At 40.7% G+C, this 21427-nt stretch overlaps 1 pseudogene; it reads left to right on the forward strand.

Moving 5' to 3' along the window:
- Positions 1-5011: 5011 nt before the first annotated feature.
- LOC140327605 (uncharacterized) lies at positions 5012-15713 on the forward strand (annotated as a pseudogene).
- Positions 15714-21427: the final 5714 nt, after the last annotated feature.

Genomic DNA, 21427 nt, shown 5'->3' on the forward strand with positions numbered 1-21427 from the left:
AGAACTTCATGGACACTCATCTTTGGTTGGCCAAGTTGCTCCAACAAATACACGGTGGAATTCCAACCTGTAGGGACATGCACATCACCAGATTTCAGCCCGATTGTGTTGAGCCGCATGTCCACCAAGTGAGTGGCAGTTGGCCAAGACCATGAAAATGGACAATCTGGCACTCATAATAGGACCTGCTTGGAACTAGTACTGGGTACCAGTCTCCCATGAATAGGTTAGTAACAACATGGCAGCTTTTCTCTTGTGCATACATGTATACACTTTTGGAGGTATAGAAGATATTGGTATTGACAATGGAAAGGTGGCATTCCTGGAAAAGGGGAGAACAAGGATGATGATGAGATGGAGGTAGTATAGGTGACCAAGGATGTGAATCTCACTAAAGTCCTGTACCTTTATCAGTTTCACGAGCTGACACTGGATTTACCCACAGTATATGTATTGCCTCTGCTCATGATGAATCCATGTCTAGGTGCACCTACCCAGTAGTGACAGGGACATATTATTGGAACATGGATGTGTCTCCAATCTATATGGCCATAGGTGCAGAGCCATCAGATGTGCAATTCTTGTGTTGAAGCTGCATGGTGGGGTGGTTTGGGAAGTATTTTAGATAGGAAAAGCAAGATTGCTGCTGAGCAACTTTTTATTCCACCTCCCCCTGTCTGTGGTGTACTTAGTAAGTAGTGAGGGGGGAGTCCCTCTTTCTTCACCCCTCTGGACCTCCTATTTCATCATGGCCCATGGAAGGTTGGTCCTCCTCTATTTCTTCCTGTGGGTTAGGCATTGGGATATAAAATGTCTTTTTTCTGCCCCTCTGGCTCTTTTGAGTCTTTCATACTAGCTAATAGACTAATTGCTGACATGTTTCTGACTATTTGATGTTGGCTAAGTATCTCTTGGATTTGGCAGAGCAAGTTGACAAACCTTGTTCTTGGCTCAATTACAAAGTTTGCAACAAAAATGGTGGGGAATTTGGGAAGGTTGTGTATTGTAGAAATACTCCATTAAGTAAATTATAGAGGATAAAATGTAATTATTAATAGGACCTCTAATTCTTTCACATTTACACTAACCATTCCAAATATCCAATACTTTGTCCAAACACAGACTTACTGCCATTTTAAATACCATCCCAACACAGCTCTCACTACCCGGTCCCAACACAACTCCCAATAACCAGATCCAACACAATGCCCAATAGCCAGTCCCAACACTGCTTCCACTATCCAGTCCCAGCATAGTGCCCAATATCTACCCTATAAAAGAAAATCATTTTTTCATGCCATTCCTTCAAAATGGACAAAATATCAGCAGGTCATCCCATAGTGGACCAAACATTTAAGGACCATGGGCATTAAGCTCCAAACTGGAGAGCAAGATCAGGCATAACTATGATGGACAAATAGATTATCCAGCAACACAGGGCCAAACTACACATTGCCTGGCAGCGCAGTTTTATTGTCTTAGGAAAGATTGGTTATACAGTATGTTATAAAGGGAACATAGGAGTATCCATTGTAGGTATACTGGTGGGTATTGCAGACACAGAACTGAACAGTACAATATAACAATATTACATAGTCAGGATGGATAATCACATCAAGTTCAACCTCTAGGGAAATAAGCATATCCCAGATAAAACCCTATAAACAGAATTGATCCAGAGGAAGGCAAAAAAATATTATCAACAATATATATATATACATTAAATATTGCAAATGATAATAATAACATGTGCACAACAGGCTGTAGTAAAAACAAATAACAAAAAACTGTAACAAAACAGATCTCCATATTTAAGTAGATATGAAAAGAGATAAGTACAGGCTGAAAACACAGAGGTCAAGATAAGAACGTGTTAATAATGAATAGATCCAACCAGACTCAGTTTGCTTTATTTGTCTATGATAATCAACCCCTTTGGAGGTGTCAGAACCTCAATACCAAGCCAAAATGAACATTCCTTGTGAACTGATATTGGGATGTTGCAGGAAGTGTTAAAGCAGAAATCCTCCCATCTGTGACAAAAGAGGAGTCGGAATACAAAACTCTAAGTGTTGTGTATCACTCTCAGATTTGGATAATGGATAGATGTTTGAATAAATGAAGAGTGGTGCACTCCATGACTCGGGTAGCTCGGATCATCGCCGCCTCTCACCCAAAATCCCTTTAAACCAATTTTCTTTCCCCTCCCCCAACTTGCACTAACCATTTTTCACCTAAAAATCCTTCCCGCACTTAACCACATTTTTTGTATTCAAACCATTTCCGCACCTTGCTTTCACTATCCTCACCTTCTCTCACATTCTCCCGCCCCCTCTTACCAGCCATCCCTCCCTCTTTTCTCCAAAAAGCATTGACACCTGTTTTGGGTTAAAATGGCTGGCAAGCAGCCGTTTATTTAACAAAATTTTTGAAAACTTCTTTTTATTAAACAATAAATAACCATCTTAAATAACATATGAAATAACTTACTTTAAATAACATACATTACCATAATTTAACATTCAAATTATCAACACATTAACATAACATAACAATAGCATATTAATAACAATAATATTTCAAAATTGCCTAAATTTTTATTTTACCAATTATAATCTAAATCTGTAAACCAACAATCAAAAACCACTGTGCCCTATTGCACTATATCCAACTCCACTTTTTAACCAACCAGGCCGCAGGTCTAGGAAGGGTAAAGTCCACTCCACCGAGTGTAATTCACCATTTTTTACCACACTGGCCCCTAGCCGCCCAGCACCGCCTCAGGGGCCCCACCATAACACCATTAATGGGCACCCTACCACTGGGTTGCCCTACCAAAATGACCACCAGGACTCTTACCCTCCTAAACCCCAATCGCCACTGCGCTCAAGCGGGATACCTCATGCCTGAGCACTCTTCCACACCTGAAATGCTCGCTGCACTCCATCTTGCAGACCCAAAATCTACAAATCTGTACCTATGGCATTCAGGTGCACCCCGTCACTGCACAGAGACCTCCACGTTTCTTCCTCCAATTCTCTGTGCCTAACCACCATACCCTTATTCCGAGCTACAAACCTGGCCACCTCCTTATTTAATTTGATTTATGCCTTATTGACCTTCACTACCGACCTTTTTTCCCCTCCAACTCGTTCTGGCCACTATATCTGACCAAACTATGATGACTGCCGGGAACTCTAACCTGATCCTCAAATAATTAATTTTAATATCCCTGATCAATTCCCGCATGGATCGCTGCCCCAAATCATTGCCTCCCGCATGTATTACCACCACATCCGGGCGCAGGTCGAATTCCACAAATCTTCGAAGCTCCAGCACCACCCTGCTCCATAGCATGCCACGAACACCCAGCCAGCGCACTGTAGCCTTCCTTCCTGGGCAATCCTAGCAGTCGGCCCTCCGACCGTACCTCTGCTCCTCTGGCACCCCACCACACATTGGAGTGACTCAGTATCCAAACTAAGCAGTTGTGCCCTCCTGTAATAAAACAAACATTTTTCCTAACATACAACAACTCCTTCCGCACCACCCCACCAACTAACCCCCTATTGAACCCCCATCTTACAACAGATGCGGCCGAATGTACAACCGGAACCTTCCCGATTCCCATCGTCCAATCCTCTGAATAACCCTCTCCCCTAGGCCCCATCTGGCCGCCTCTGTGGCCGCCCCAGTCCTAAAGGAATGGGATGAGTAACCCTTTGGATCTTTACCTATACTCACAAATTCTTTTTAAACACCACTATGAACTGAAAACAAGATAAAAAGGTCCCGTTTTCATGCAACAACAAAGGCCCTCCTGTCCTGGGCCTCCGTCTGATGAATTTCCCTACTACCATAACTGGGCAGACAGGGGACCCCACCAGCCTACAAAGTTGTATTCGAAAACCTTTCCCAAACTAGTCTTAGACTTGCAGATCCACACACTCAACTCCTCCTCCGACCAAGAGACATCCTGCCACACTACTCCCCCAGCCCCGGTCCCGGGGGGGGCTAACTAATTCCCCAATCCTCAATTCCCTAAAAAACACTAAAACAAACGCTGCCTTAAAGAGCAATTTTTTATATGAACCCTTGCATACCCGTGCTATGCTCATCAACAACTCCCCCAACAACGTAAAGGAAACCGGCCTCCCAGTATCCAGCGACCTCTTTCCTCTCCTATAACCTTTAACAGCCTGTCTTACTAAAAACGTCTTTTCCAGGTCCCTCTCCCCTTGCAACTTAAACCAAAATGCCATACCCGCTAATATCCATTGACCTCGCCACTGACACACCTCTAGCAAAATCCTGAGCCAGCCAAAACAACAATAGGTGCACTGAATTCTCTCCTGTCCGCCTCTCTCCAAACTGCCTGCATAACTGATCCCACTCTCTCCAAACCCCCGCATAACTAGCCCACGTGCGCTCACTCACCGACCTTTGTACCATCTCACCAATCAGGCCAATGCAAGTCCCCACAGTTCCACTGGACAAGGCTCCCCTCGCTGCTCCGCCTCTGGCGCCAGCACACAAAACCTGTCCTACTGGAAACGTGACAACGCATCAGCCACAACATTTTTAACCCTGGAATATGGCACGCAAACAGAGAGATGTTATGCTGCAAGCACCTCAACACTAAATGCCTCAACAGCCGCACTGCTTGCCCTGATGATACCGATAGACTGTTGAAGGCCTTGCCAGGTTATCACAATGGAATCTCACTTTTTTGTTCGCTAACTCCTTCCCCCACAATTTAATTGCCACCACAATGGGGAATAGTTCCAGCACCACCAAATTCTTCACCAGCTCTGCTCTGCTTCCACCCACTCTTGAGGCCACGCCCGGCACTCCACTTACCCTGAAAATAGGCGCCAAAACCCGTAGACCCCGCTGCATCACTGTACAACTCCAAATCCACCACCGTGATAGGCCCTTCCAACCACATAGCCTTCCCATTGAACAACACCAAAAACATTTTCCACACCTTCAAATCTGCCTTTTTACTTCCATGGACAAACGCACAAAGTGTGACGGCGATTTGACTCCTGCCGTTGCAGCTGCCAACCGTCTACAAAATATTCTACCCATCCTCACCACCCTACATGCAAAGTTCAACTTCCCCAACCAAGACTGTACCTCTTTCAAACGCATCTTCTTCCTGTCACAAGCCCCAGCCACTTCTGCCCTCAGTGCTACCAACTTGTCTTGCGGCAACCTGTTCTCCAAAGCTACAGAATCCAACTCAATGAATGTAATCGCTAAACCTGGGCCTTCGTTTCTTTCCGCCGCCAAAGGTACACCAAAATGATCTGCCACATGCTGTAATGTCCCCAACAAAACCCTACAAACAGAATTACCTGGAGGCCCGATCAACAAAAAATCATCCAAATAATGGATGACCGATTCCACCCCCGCCACCGACTTGACAACCCAATCCAAAAAAGTGCTAAATTGTTCAAACAGTGCGCAAGAAATGGATCAACCCATGGGCAAGCACCTGTCCACGAAATACTCCCCCTGCCACTTGAACCCTAACAAATGCAAACACTCGGGGCCTCAATGTCCGCTTTTGCCATCAACGCACCTTTTCCATACCGCCGTACCCACCGAATAGCAGCATCCAGCGATGTGTAAGCCACGGATTCCCGATCAATGCCATCATTTACTGAACCCCCAGCGGTAATGATATATGATGGATCAATCTAAACTTACCTGGCTTCTTTTTGGGGACCAAGCCCAACAGTAAAACCAACAAACCTTCCAGTGGCGGCATCTCAAAAGTGCCGCTCATCCGTCCTAGCCCCACTTTTTTCTCCAATTTTGCTGTCACTACCTCTGGATGCTGCAATGCCAACCTCAAATTTTTGGGTTCCTTTGGAACAACAGGTAATTCACAGGGAATCCAAAAACCATTCTCAAAACCCTCCTCCAATATTCTAGCCGCCGCCCGGTCAGGATACTTATTTAGAAAAGGCCGCATCCTTGATCACTGGTGTCATTCATTTTTCCAGCGCCACATCCCCCCCCCCCCCCGACTTGCCATGTGCTTACCTCCACATCCTGAACATTCGTGGCGGAAATGGCAAGTCATGCCAAATTTGCACGTGCCCTCATTGAACAGCCAGCACACTCCATGCTTCTGTCCAGCCGGCGATCCAACTCCTTGTGGCCCACCGCCCCCCCCCCTGAAAAAAACTATTGTCCACTGGGCCTCCCCACTGTCATTATCTTCATCCAAAGACCGATGTCTTTGTGATCCCACCGCAATGACGGTCTCACTGCCTTCTGCTGACGAAATAGTTCGTCATACTGCAGCCAGGCAGTGCCACCGTAAAGCCGGTGCGATTCCCCAATAGTGTCCAGGTAGCAAAATAAAACCGCACACAGCTCTGGCTGACTTTCCCCAAGTACGCTGGTTAATATAATAAACGCACCTTAAGCAAGGTGCGAGGAATCAAGCGATGACACCGTTGCTTGCTTTCATCCTTACGCTCCTCCCCCACCGGCCTATCGACATTGAAGCGATCTAAAGGCAAAAGAGAAAATATGTCGACATAATCACCTTCTAAAATCTTCACACGAACTTCCTCCTGTAAGTGTGCTCCCAGCAGGCCCTCGAAGCACACGTAGACTTCTCCTCTATCCGCATCTCCCACTGACTGCTCCTGTTCTTTAAATATACCACTGCCTGCTTCCCCTTCCCCTACATTTGATACCACTGACCCCTCACACAACCTCTCCTCGCTAAACTCCATCTGCCCCCCGAACTACCCCTTTTTGAACGCTCCCCTCCCCCCCATAGACCCCTGCTTAATCGCCTGCATGACCTCCATCAAGCCTGCTAAGACTTCCTGATTTTCATAGACCTGTCTTTTTTTCCTTTCTTCTTTTGTTTTTTTATTTATTCCATGTATGTTTTTCTACACATTTGTATATTTTATGTCAATTTATTTGTTATAACCCTGATTGTTGTTTTGCTTTTATTGTTATATATTGAAACATCCTTCAATAAAAAAAAAACATTTTAAACAAATACTAATGTGTGTTGACAGGTGACCCAGATATTCATCAGTATATTATTGGTCATCTATCCATGCCAATCCTCCGTTAGCTGTTGTGTACTTGCCAGTACATTGGCCTTGATTTATCAAACAAGCAAGTGTAAGCTCGCCGCTTGAAAATACGCGCCAATATACAAGGCGCATTGCTCCGAGCCACAGCCGAGTGCTCGCCTTCACTTGCCAGCTGGATTCCTGCTTTGAAAAATGAGCAATGAGGTTGAGAATCCGCCAATTAAGGCGATTCATTTTCAGCTTTGCAATTCAGGAGGATCTGAAAGGAGGGGGATTCCACCTTTAACCAGAATTAATATCCTCCATGAATGTTGCTTGGAGCCAAGCACATGACATCAGAAATCAAAGGAAGAAATAGGCAATCTTTGAAGCATGTAAAGCAATATACCCCAAAAAATCCTCTTTGCCTATTTCTTCCTATAATTTCTCTTTTATATGTACATGTACACACACATTTAACCCCTAGTGCCTGGGGATCCCGCACTGTCGGTCCCACAGCTGTGCTCATTTTATGAATGCAGCTGTGGGAATCATCCTGTCATTGTGAGATAACCTGTAAAAAAAAAAAGTTTAAACGTTACACTAAACAAACACATTAAATAAAATACTTAAACATTAAAGCCTCCCCTTTTTTTACACATTTTTTCACCATTTAGGGAATGATTAAGGGGTTTAATGTACCCCTGTTCTCATTCCCCAGGGTGGGGTGGTGGAGATCTGGGAGTCTCCTTATTAAAGGGGCTTTCAGATTCTAAAGTCCTGCTAAAAACACTTCAAAAAGCTCCCATTGCTTTCATGGAAACTTTCTTAAAAAGCTAACAGTTGCTTGGAAAAGTTTATAAAAAAACATATAAACGTAGCAGAAATGTTACATGCATTTTTAAAACATATAGCTATATATAATTATATAAATGCATATAAATATAATATAAAAATATTAAAATACATAAATATTTATAAATATATAAATGTTTTCATATTTTTAGACTATATTTATATGTATTTATATATTTATCACAGATATCTATACATGTATTTATATTACCTATATATTTATATTATAAAGTGTATATAATATAAATGTAAAGTATATACATATTAGGCTCTGATTTTCAGGACCCTACTTATTACAGGTTTGCTGGATTACTCATGATGTTCTCCAGTCTTGGGGAGCTTTAATAAATCAGGTCCAATGTGTACAATATAAAATTGTATTGTTCCTGTTTCATTCATCCAGAAACCAGTATTTATCAATCAGGGTTTCTCCAGAGTTTGCTAGGGGTTCCTTGAGCAATTAGCAATTTGTCCCTCTTAGGTTTATCCAACACTATTAATCTCTTTGGCTATCTGTAAGAGTGACATTCTTCCCAATGACCAGCAATGTAAGAGGAATACTTCCTACTGATTTCCACACTGATATGCTGTGAGCTGTGGATATATTGTATATACTCGAGTATAGGTCGATCCAAGTATAAGCCGAGGTACCTATTTTTACCTTGGAAAACAGGAAAAATTGACTGGCTCGAGTATAAGCTGAGGGTGGGAAATGCTGCAGCTACTGGGAAGTTTCAATATTGAAGATAAATACAAATAAAAATGCATAATACAGCCATTACAGCCATAATACAGTAAACAAATATCATAGTGAGATTTTAGTGGTTAGGTAGGTATACTACTTACTGTAACTAACCACGAAATTCTCTTTAACCTCCCTGGCTATAAAATTCTGTCCCAAAAAAAGTGTCTGAAACCGGTACACAGCGGTACTACATTCACTATAGCTTCCTCTAGCATTCTCATTCTGTTTGTGTTTCCACATAAAAAGCATTACATTTTTTGCATGAAAATTTATTTTACATTGTAGGGTTATAAATCTTAGACATAACTTACCGAAACATGACCAATATTTAATAAATTTATTATTAAACTTTATTTAAAAAAAAATACACAAACAACAAACAAAAATCTGTAAAAATAGCTAAACATGTAATATAACTGTACAGTAGCATGTATAATGTATATATAATATAATAAATATATATTATATAAAATTTCTTTGTATTGGACTCAATACAGCTAATTTGTATTGAATCAAACACAAAATATTTCACTTTCCCGCCACTTCTCCCACATGAACCGACACATGCACCGACATTACCGGGAAACCCCAGGAGATCGTCTCTGCATTCTGCGGCTAAAGACAGAAGAAAGAAGACGTGTCCGGAGGAGCTGTGGGGACCAGCAGGACACCGGGGGATGAAAACAGAACAAGGTAAGTGTGGTTTTTTTGTATACTTTTAAATATGTTTTGAGTATGTTTTGTGTAGTTTTGAATTTGACGCTGGAGGTATGCCACTCTGGCATACCCCTGGCTTTTGCAGTCAGCGTATTTCTGCCGCATTTCCACCGGGACGTAAATCGCTGGACGCGGCTTTCGGATCGGGTGCTGACTGGAGTATGGGCCGAGGGTGACTTTTTTTTAGCACATTTTGGGTTCTGAAAAAGTGGGCTTATACTCAGGTATATACAGTAGTAGTCGGGGTTACCTGAGATCTGAAAGTTATTTTTAAGGGTTACCCTGTGTTTAAGGAAGGCTAATCTAGTTCATGCCAGGTTAGTGCATGAGATGGCATGACAACACCTATTTCTACCCATCTTGTTCCACCAACCAACCATCTGTGGGGGCTTTTCCTGGCCCTATACAGGAACTGGAGAGCCTTGTTATTATATTATATCTCTCTCTGCTGGGAACCATTTTATTCTGTTGAAGGAGCTATTAATACTCCTTTGGTTCTGTGTTATCCTTGTGTTATCCCTACCCCCTTCTTTTTGGAGTATGACACTTCTGAATAGACTTACTGGTGGTTTCTTTTAGTCTTAGGAAGAAGATTCATTGCACAAAATGTGTTACTCACTTCTAATCTAGTCACACCTATGGAAATCCTTAATGGAAAACACTTAAGGACATTGGTTACTGGAGAATGTCAGACATCTACAATTCCACATTGCATATTTTAGATCTTAGGATATCTTGGTTCTACCTATTTGTCATTCTTTATGGGTCAATATATCTGCCCCTGCAAAAAGAAATGTCATTTCTGATATCTTATTACTGGTTTATCTCAAATGGTTACATTAGAATTTGTTTGACATTTTATCTAAAATTCCTCCTCTAAATATTTTTTCAAGTGCACCAAAAATCTCTGCAACTGATATATAGAGCACCCTAGATTTACTTGTCTCCTGTACTGTGCTCCAAACGTCTCTCCCTATGGTGACTTTGATGCCTGAACTATGTACATACTATCAGATAGGAAATCTTAGCAATCTCTGAACTCTAAAGTACATGGACTGAAACTAAGCATCAATCAAGTGCCATGCTTCTGGATCCACAGGACATTAGGATTGTATTTAAATACCAGGACAGTTGTACAAGACCCAACAAGTTCATTGGATTCTCAGTCTAGAACCAATTCTTCAATTTTATTGAAATTGCTGATAACATAACCACCTGGTGTACCCCTCTTCCTTCTTCTCATTCATTTGCAGGAAAACTGCTTTGTGATTCTGAATTGAGTCTCTAAACTAAAAATATTTTCTTATTGAGTTTTTTTTGTAGCTGTGTCTCATTTACAAATCACAAAATACAAATATGAATCAAAAACTGTCCTGCCACTGGACATTTTTGGCAGCTGTGTCTCTAATGCTAGAAATTCATTTTTATTGCAGGATAACACCTGGGCTTTCCCTGTCATTAAGGATTGTACCTAAAATGGTATTGATATTGGGAGAAGTGTGGGAGAACATGTGAATTATACTGCAGCCAGGAAATGAGGTGGGGGTCTAATTTCTAAAGCACATTGTAAGACACGCAAGGTGAGCAGTGATAGTAAAGTAGTTCATTTCAGTACAGGAGCCATTATCTCCCCAGCCTGACTGTCCTTGCTTCTTTAATTAACCATAAGAAGAGAAGTGTGTTCCCCTTACTAGAGTTTTACAGTGAATGTTGAGCCACCTCTTTGATTAGTCTAAATTGAACATTCAAATCAAAGAAGGGAAAGAAAGAGGTTTTGGGCTGAAAAGAGTTTTGAGAAACAAAATTGTTGTATTTAAATATATTTAGTAAACAAGTTCAGACAGATCTATACCTCATAACTGTTTGACACTTCACAGTATATGGGTAACATTGTACATACGTATATTCAAGGAATACAAAAAAGGTGATGAAGAAGACCTTGCTTACTTTCATAAATATATTGGGGAAGGGTGCAATCCTTTCGGTTTAAGGATACAACTCTTCCCTAATGTCAAAAACACAGGAAGAGAATTAGAGGCCCATGGGAACAAACCCTTAACAAATGTTCTGAAGCTTTAATGAAAATATTGATTCATTATTATGATGAGGAAATAAAAGAAATTGATCATGAACTACATCAGTTACAATCCTATCACCTTCACACCATAGGCTTATTGTACTTTTCCGATAAATTAAACAACCTTAAAATTAAACTAGATTTAACACTGGCATCTTTACCAAAAAAGATAAGAAATTTCAAAGGGACAAATGGGCATTCATTAACAAAAGAGCATACCAATGGGATAAACCCACTTTAGTCAATGCAATTAACAAAGATATCAGGATCCCTAAGATACAGTCGGAGGAACCCCCCAAAACATTACCGATCAGCAACTTAAACCAACAGATAGAGTCCCTGAACATCACTGACAAACAACATAAAAAAAGATTCCTTAGTGACTCATTTAATTCAATACAAGATTTAAAAAGAATACCCCCAACCATATCTCCAACTCACACTAATTTTCCTCATTATTCGTCTTCCACCCCTCCCATTTTAGAGAGTATTCTAGATAATCCTTCACCACCGGGAGAGACTCTCACTTTACTTCAACCAACCTCACAACCCCAGCAACTAGGGCAACTGGGAACTACCAAAACATCTCACATTACCTTACAGGTATACCCACCCAGTATACAACCAGACTTCACACATACTTCTTTAAGTGAACACTCAATCCCAGGGGCAACATGGGCCAACTACAAATCCACAGATAATATCCCCAAGGTTCACAAATCTATTTTAGAACCACTTCAAAGACACATCCCGTCACCCACCAATCGTATCAACACATTGGACAAATTCCTCATACCACCCAAGAAAATATAAATGGAATGGAGATAATTAATCTGTCACTCTATCTGATGAGAAAACACAAGTCCTTATGATGGGCCTATCCTTCTGTCCTTCACAAAACATGGACAATTTTGAACTTATTAAGGATTTAAATTTATTTGCGAGAAACCTCACACTTAAGGTCTTGTTTTACAAAACCTCCCAAGAACCAGATTACTCTTCACCCACACTCTTTCAAAATTGCAATACCCAGGACTTTAGGATACTTAAAGACTTACATATGCTACTGATGGAAAATGAAAGTGACGAAACGGTAGAGATAACAGAAACTCCTTCAAACACTGAACAAACTCCGATAGCTCCACTCACCAAGAAACCCAAATCATCATATTATCCATCACTATCTTTAAATCCACATATACAAACATTTGTGGATACCACCACTGAGCAAATCGTGAGGAGCAATCTTCATAAGGAACACCACGACATTAACTTTACCAAAAAACATTACCAGGCTCTTCACAAGCTCAAACAACAGAGAAACATGATCTTTAAACCCTCAGACTAAGGTATGGTTATCCTCAACAAGGAACACTATAAACACATATGTATGACCATTCTAGATAACAGAGACTGCTATTGTTTGGTCTCTGAAAATCCCCTCATTGAGCATAGACAGCAATGTCATCACTTGATGGATCCTGCCTATCGTAATCACATAGTATTACTGATATACTTATTTTTACCTAGATGCAGCCTTTACCTCAATCAAAGTTTCGTTTAGATATCAATCATTTCCAGCCTTGTACCCTTACAACCTTTATCAAGTTATATGAGTAAGAAATTGATTATACCCTGTATTTTTGTATTGTATTATTATTACACACTATGGATACATATATCTCCCATAAACATTGTAGAATTTTAGTTTTTCATTTATCACTTGAATAATGTTTGTTAAATCTCATACAATTACTTTAAATTTTACTTGATGAGAAATGTCATAGATTGTGACAATGATATTATTCTGAAAAAATCCTTTTGACATACCTATATATATTATTAATCTTGCTGTGTAAACAATGTATTTATTTCAATATTCTTTTTCATTCTGTTCAATAAAGAGGGAAGGGGAAGTACAAGCAAGCGGCCCCCCACTGTGGGGTGAGAATCATTGTATGTATGTGCAAAGCTTTTATCTGTACACCTGCAAATTCTGCTTGACTATTGGAAGCTGACTCTAGCTAGATAATTACTCCTGGGAGATCCAACTTAACAAATGTATGATCGGGGCTAGATTTCTGGATAGGCTACCTAAGTGGTTACTTAGGGTGCCATAGCCATTAGTTGTGGCATTTAACCACCCGGGCCAGGGGCTTTACTAGAACAGTCTCTCAAGGATCTGTAATGATTTTAATAGTAAGGATAAAATCCAGTAATAATTCAATTTATGCAGGAAAACGTAGCTTAACACAGGGCTAACGTCTGGTTTCATCAATAAAACATGGCCACACACTAATTCTTTCTTGCAGGTTGAATATCCAAATGTTAGATTTCCACTTGTCAAAACACCAAACCAGAAATTGAATGTAATTAGGTTAATACTCATCAAATGAAGTGCAGAGGAGGAGGAAGGCAGAGAGCCCAACCTTATGGCAGAAAACTCTTTGAAATGCAAATATCTAAAAACAAAATCTAAAAATTTCAGCCAACACAATGGAGGCACCAATTACAAATCCTATCTGCAGATACAAAAGGGTAAAATCACTGCAACTGGCAAAGATAGAAATTTATAATCATATAAAAGCTGAAATTCTTACACCACCAGTCAGCATCAGCTACATTTGTAATGCAGGGTGATTCCATTACATAGCGCCAAAAGGGATCGTCGTGGGATGGTATATGGACATCACTGGACCTTACAAAGCTTATAAAGGCTTTTAATTGTATGGTGCTGTTATTTGTACTTATCCCTTAAGTAAGGGCATAGATATCTAGGGACTCCCTTGTTAAATCTTCATATCTGCAGATCCCCACAACACTGAGGTTACATTTTAGGGATGACATATTGTGCCATAATATTATGGCTCTTGCCATCATTGAGGGCAGGCAGCGGTCCAGTTATTGCTTAAAAAAATAGGTGCTACATGATTTTTGCCTGCTTGGCAAGACAGATCCCAGCCCTCTGTACAGCACTGTGAAACATGTTGGTGAACTTACATTGATGCCGATTTTTCTCTTTTTTTCCAGCTGTTATCATCTGATGAGACCAGAACGCAGACACCTTCCAGATGAATTTTCTGCACGCTCTCCTTATTTGTGTTTGTTGCTGTCTTTATTTACCCCTACTATGTAGAATTCAGACATCAGAAGGTGGCAATACAGGAACTTCCTATTACAACAGACACTATTACAGCTCTAGATAATCGAACATTCATCATCGCTCCATATTATGAGCCTAGACTTGGCCAATCAGTTTGGGTCATCGCTTTCATCCATATATCTGTGAAAGAACTTTATTGTATCTTCCATTGTTCCACCAATCAGAACATCTTAGGGCAAATATAGATGTTCACAGTGACAGGTTCAGATTCCCATATGGAACGGCGGATCTTCCATGAGTTTCTCAACTAATTCCAGAAACACAAGTCAGAATATTCTGTTTAAAGTCAGGAACCGTCCACCACAGCCAACCACTTCCAATTTCACCATCTGTATTTCTACTTTATATGGGAACTACAACAACGTCCTCCAACTGGTCCAGAGCATTGAGATGTACAGGATTCTGGGGGCTTCTAGAATCACCATCTATAACACCAGCTGTACCCCGGATGTAGATAAGGTGTTAAGTCAATACATTGATGAAGGAACTGTAGATGTGGTGCCATGGCCAATAGACCGCTATCTTCAGACATCCAAAAATTGGCTTTTCGTCAAAGGGTTTACCACTCAGATTGGTTATTTTGGACAAACTGCAGCCTTAAATAATTGTATATACAGGAATATGTTCAAAAGTAAGTTTGTTCTCCTTAATGACATTGATGAAATTATTCTTCCAGTCGAGGACTGGGACTGGCCTTCACTAATGAAGAATCTCCAGAATAAACACCCTCATACAAATATCTTTGGCATAGAGAATCACGTATTTCCCACTTCATTTAGGAGCTCTGAATTTGATCTTTGGCCTCATGTTCCTGGGGTCAATATTCTCCGCCATGCTGCCCGGCAACCTTTTAATCGTAAAATTTTCAATGGCCGCAAAATGATTGTAAACCCCAGAGAGGTATTTCAGACCTCCATCCACTCAGTTCTAAAGCACAGAGGAAGGTCGGAAAATCTAGCACAAGGTACAGCCATCTTGTTCCACTGTAAACACAGAGATTCAGAAAAGGAGCTCATTCCAGATGATATATTGTGGAGATACAATATGTCCTTAGTGCCCAATGTTGACAAAGTGATTCAGAAACTTTTTCCCCATCAATAGCTCCCCTTGTGTATTTTGGTAATTCTGTATGGACATGATTCAAAATATGAACATTTATAAATCAGCTTATTTGTTAGGAATTATTGCTAAGAAGAGCCAGGTTCAAAGTAAAAAGTTTATAACTATAAAGAATGTGAAAGCTCATTAAAAATTGACCATTATGTTCCTTTCGATCTCCCATCTGTGGAGTTTAATAAATTCAAAAACTGCCAAGGATTAGGTGCATTGTATATTTAAATGGAGCATGGAGCAGCACAAATAGTTGAGTATTAGTAGTATGTGATGGAATCTAGATGTTTTCATCCATATCTGTGCTGTTCATTTCTATTCAGTAGCCAAAAGCAGAAGCTCTTTACAATCCTACACTGTCACAAAGTTCATACCCCCTTGGTTCTCCTCTTTTTTTCAGAACTGGAAAATCTTCTGTATCCTACACTGTTCTAATTCCTCATCTTCACTTTATCTTATTTTGTCTTATCTCCTCCACAGGCTGCAGGTTTTAAGGATTCTGCACCCAACCAATTCTCCTTTGTCAATTGAGCTTTACCCCCTCCAACTCCAGCTACCTACACCAAGCTCAGTCGTCGGCTTCCTCCATTTGCTTTATCTTCATCAAAGCCATTAGATTTTCAGGATAGCACATTGAACCTAAACATACACACATCAGATAATAGTCATCCGAAAAAAACAGTTGTACTTGTTTCGGGTGAAGATCTGACATGTCTACAGTGATCCCCCAACATGACCCACCAAGGATGACCACTGTTCAATCATTCGAAGGAGAGTAAAGTAGGATGCGCCTTCCTCATCCTTCCCTCTCCTTTGAACAGAATGGCACTATGTCTGCACCTGTCCATTCATCTGTCACTGGAAAAAATCATAAAAGTTCCTTTTCCATCGACTATCCTCTGATATTCACTGGACATATGTGGAGTCTTTCTGCCGTTCTTATATTTTCCAAGCCAGCTGGTGTTCTGGATCCCACAACAGACTCAGTTCTTATCTTCTCCATGGTCAGCAAATCTTTGGGATCCTCTGTAGTGAGCAGATCGTTGGGATCCTCCATGGTCAGCAGATCCTTGGGATCCTCCATGGTCAGAAGATCTTTGGGATCATCCATGGCTCAGTTTTCATTCTCTCTATATTGTTTTATCACATTCATGCTAATAAAGTCATCTTCCTGGTGTAGTTAATGGAAATTATTGCTCAGTAAGGTTAGACTGTAAAATGCTGACATTTTTATCAAGCCTTGAGCATTATAAATAATTGGGGTGATCAGATAAAATCTATCATAAGGAGAAAATGTAAATAATCCAGATCTTTCAAACTTGCTGATATTACTATTAATGAAGGTTTTTTATATCATATCATCATCATATGAACAAAAGGAAGTATGAGGTGCTATTCATTTTCCTGTGTCTTCCTGTGTCTCTTAACCACTCAATTCTTACCCACAAACCCAATCCTCCCTCCTATCATGTGCTACTTCCCCCACCCCTTGGATAGTAAGCTCCTCTGGGCAAAGTCCCCTCCTCCTTCTGTGTTATTGTGCATATCATTCTGTCATTTGCCAACTAATGTCCTGAATTGTTGAGGGTTATTTAAAAAAAAATGAATTCTCTGTCATGTTCCTCCAATCAGTGGGAGTGGGTAGTATTACAATGGAAATTAAATCTTGTGACCTACAGGTGACATCCCTTCTCTTATATGAGATCCCCTCTCACCAGCTGATGATAGTTTTCTGTAGAGGTGTTCAAAGAAATCTGGTCCAAGTCATTATGCCGCTCCGGATTTCACTTTTTCTAAAGCTCGAATCAAAACTCAGGGTTCCAGCAGGCAGAGTTTCCAACTTTAAAAAAGGGCACAGAAAGAAAGACAGAAAGTAGTACTGTTATATATGCTTTCATAAGGTAGTTAGAGGCAGATTCTTCCCACCCAAGCTTCACCCTATGTGAACTGGCTGGCTCATTCATCATCCGATTCACAGAGGGTAGATGAAGACAGTAAACATGATACATTACCCGGGAGCTGGGCTATCCTCCACAACACTCATACCAGCTCACTCTAAGGGGAAAGGTTTTTAAATCCCCTTCTATGTTTTCAGACAGTATCCCTGTCTCTCAGGAAATGGATATCCATCTCTTTGTGAGGAGATGGTAGAATGACAGGGCCAGGCTGAGGGGTAAGCAGCAGGCAGATAGGTAGTGCCCAGCATGGGGGCTTAAGCAAGAGGGGTTGCAAAAAAGGTTTGGACCTGCAAGATCTTCTCCAAAATAGGGACATCTAATAGTGGAGACTAATACAGTGCAGACTACCTTCAACTATAAAACTACCAAAAACTATAGGTGTTATCATGATGGCATATAAGATGGGGCACCTAGTGGTAAGCAGAGCATAGTACACTACAGGATTACTACATCCATATGACGGTTGAGTGTAGTACACTGCAGACTAGCTGCACCCATGTATTATATTGTCTTATAATATAGGTGTTATCATAATGTTATGTAAGATGGGGCCATCTAGTAGTGAGCAGAGCACAGTGTGCTACATGATACCTACATCCATATCATGGTGTTTTCTTCTCCACATAGAGACATCTAATGGTGGAGTGTAGGACAGTGCCAATTACCTTCACCCATATCCTGGTGTTATGTCCTGTTGAATGGGTGTCATCTAGGGGTATTAGGGTAATCCTCTATAGGGTACCAAACACATTTGTGTTCTGTCTGTGTGGTGTGAGTACATTTGTGTTCTGTCTGTGTGGTGTGAGTACATTTGTGAGATAATTGCTCTGTAACAACCTGCAGTTCAGATTACAATATCTCTCTTTTCTCTGTCTCAGCTTGGAGCGCCTGAAAACACAGCCATCCCACCTGTGCAGCGGCCTTCTGCTCCTTTTTGTCATACCGAGACAGATCTAATTCCATCACCGACTTGCAGGGATCTGCCAATCGGATCGGTGCAACATATTTATTACACTGGCGAGCAATTGGGTTCCACTGTCCAGATGTGGACACCTAACTTGGGAGTGGACTCGCACTCTGATCATCCTGCAACTTTCTTTTACCCCAGCTAAACAACTTCTGCATTGTATTCTGATTGCACTATGACTTACAATACAAAAACTAAAATAATAAATAAGCAAAAACACAATCAAAATTCTCCTGCTATCAATCTTATCATCACTATCCCTAGTTTGCACACATCAAACCCCACTTCTGGTACCACGTGTTACGTCACGGATGTAAGTTGCGACAGTTTATGCAAATATTGATGGGTTGAATTTGAAGTGTACAAAGAGAGATACACAGATTTGCAATTAAAATTTAAAGATTATACAATTTAATAATGAAGACAGATAGATAAAACAATGCAGTAACAGAGTTAGATATAACAAAAATACTTAGCTACGGAAGTGAGTTGCATTCATCATCCAAGGAGTCTTCCAAATGAATGGCTTGGCAGATGATCAAAAAACATGTTGCATGCAGCTACTTCTGGTCAAGACTAGTTGATTAGGTATGGCACTGTGTTTTTAACTTCCCAGGAACTAATGGGCAGTGTTTGACCAGTACTGACCAATGATCATCCTTTAACCAGCATTTTACATTATAAGGATGCCAGTTACAGGATATGCTGCATTCCATTAGGATGACCTCATATATGGTATACATATACCAGTATATACTGATAAAGCATTATTGTTGGTGAGACATTATTATTATTAAACAGGATTTATATAGCGCCAACATATTACGCAGCTCTGTACATTAAATAGGGATTACAAATGACAGACTAATACAGACAGTGATACAGGAGGAGAGGACCCTGCCCCGAAGAGCTTACAATCTAGTAGGTGGGTCAGGTATATATAATACACAATGTAATGTATAGAGTACAGGGGTCAGGTATATATAATACACAATGTAATGTATAGAGTACAGAGGTCAGGTGTATATATTATACAATGTAGTGAATGCTTTTACAGCTGTGACCACAAAGTGACCTTGGGAACTGAACTGCAGATGAACTCTGCAGTTCCACTAAGATCCCTGGAGCACTGCAGGTTAATTAACCTCTATTGTCCCGGGGATCGCACACTTTTCTCAATGAATGCATCCACAGATGCAATCATTGAGCAGATGCCCTGCAAAGAAGAACCCCCTGACATTGTAATATATGTTTCTCTTTCATCGATACATGTTACGGATACAAATGTATCATTTGTAAGAGATACTTATATCACAATGTCTGGAGGTTCTCCTGTGCTGCATTCATTGAGAAGAGTGTATGATCCCCGGGACACTGAGGTTAGGGATCGCAGCCCTGGAAGTTTTTCTGTTCGGGGAGATCTCATCAGAAGGCCGTTCACACTTACATTTTCCATAAGCGGGAGAAAGCCTGATTCGCCACAAGAATGCCCCTGCCACCTTCCAAAGGGTAATAAAAGGTCTACTAGAAGGGCTAGAACACCTAGATGATATTGCAGTATTTAGCACCACCAGCAAGGAACACTTGGCTCCGGTGTCACAGGTATTGGAAAGGGTCACAGCTGCCATCCTGATGATTAAGCCCAACAAGTGAGAGAGTGTCAAGGTGCAATATCTAGAGGAGGACTGGTTCCTCCAGAAACTAGGAGGGTGGATGCCATTATGTCATATCCCACCCAACAGACCAAGAACCATGTCATGTCCTTCCTGGGGACTGTGGGGTATTTTAGGAAGCGTGTTCCTATCTATAGTGCCCTATCTAAACCCCTGATGGATTTCACAAAGAAGAATATGTCCAAGCAGGTAATCTGGACACCAGACTGTGAGAAGGCATTTATGGCCCTCAAAGGTGGCCTAGCTAACTCTCCAGTATTATAGGTTCCAGACTCCAGATGCTGGTTTATAGACTGATGCCTCGGCATATGACCTAGTTGTTGTGCTGACCCAGGTGCATTCAGATGGAGAACATGCAATTCTTTACCTTAGCCTAAAGCTGATGCCCAGGGAGTTAGCATTTGCCACCATAAAGAAGTGCTTGGCCATCAGGTTGGTCCTATAGGCACAGTCACTGACCACAACCTACTGGCTGGGGACAATAGAAAAAACAGTTGTACTGGGGTCTGGTTCTTTATAGATTTTGACTGTTCAGCATAGGAAACGGGAACCCTGATGGTTTCTGCAGGCATTTATATGGGGGAGGTGTGATATAAAACATATTGGGAAGACTAATAATTTATCTGCAGAGGTTGGGAATAGAATTATAGGAGTTCCAAATAGGAAGTTCACACATGGCTGCTAATTTACTAACAAGATCAGCCATGTCCAGTTATCAGAGGTCCTGGTTTTGGCCCAGTCATCAGAACCAACTAGTTTATATGGCCAATTGTTTTAATAAGACAATTGTGCTGCTTTTAGCCAAATTATTCAAGCCAAACTTAAAACAAGAATAATAGAATTTTTGCATTGGATGTCCTGGGACATTGTAAAGGAGATCACAAAAACAAACCCCATAATAAAATTTGGACAAAAACTTTATTCAAAATAAACCTATTTGCTAAAAGGTCTCATTAAAATATAGACAATATAGAGATAACACTAAATTTACATGACCAAATCAACCAAAAAATTCACATGTAAACCCACACTTTAATATAAAGCATAATTATTTCCAAAGTGGCCCCAAAAATATTTACCAAACCAATATGCTATTTTGACCTATCA

This window comes from Pyxicephalus adspersus, chromosome 3 (genome assembly GCF_032062135.1).
Source record: "Pyxicephalus adspersus chromosome 3, UCB_Pads_2.0, whole genome shotgun sequence".
Classification (NCBI taxonomy): Eukaryota; Metazoa; Chordata; class Amphibia; order Anura; family Pyxicephalidae; genus Pyxicephalus; species Pyxicephalus adspersus.